Here is a 498-nt window from a genome sequence, read left to right as displayed (position 1 = left end):
CTGACAGTCTGCTGACGTCTGGTGACCGCAAAGCAGGTTGATTTGAATTTTCCATGGATGGCTCAGAGTCACGGATAATTCATTATTCACACCTCTCTAATTAAGCTGCTGCCCAGCAGTCCAGGCAGGACTGGGAGCAGCCACATGTCCCCAGGCCAGGGCAGGTCAGCAAGGTCCAAGGTGGCTTGAATTTGGGCTGTGGTGCAGCAGGGGACACAGGGCCACTTCCACTGGAAGATCCCGGAGCTGGGAGGTCTGAGAGCAGCGCACAGGGAAGGGCAGCAGCCTTTTGGGAGCGTTTCTGCAAACCTGGAGCCCAGCTCAGTGCTGGCAGAGCCTTTCAGCTCCCGAGGGAGGGCTGCCCGTGGCAGCAGTCCTGCAGCAGTGACCTGGAGCCGTGCAGGCGGTCACTGCCTGCAGCAGGAGCTGGAGAAGCTGGCAGCCAGGATTCACTGCCTGCAGCAGGAGCTGGAGAAGCTGCAGCCAGGATTCACTGCC

Source organism: Parus major, chromosome 20 (genome assembly GCF_001522545.3).
Source record: "Parus major isolate Abel chromosome 20, Parus_major1.1, whole genome shotgun sequence".
Lineage (NCBI taxonomy): Eukaryota > Metazoa > Chordata > Aves > Passeriformes > Paridae > Parus > Parus major.
Note: the sequence above shows the minus strand (reverse complement) of the source record.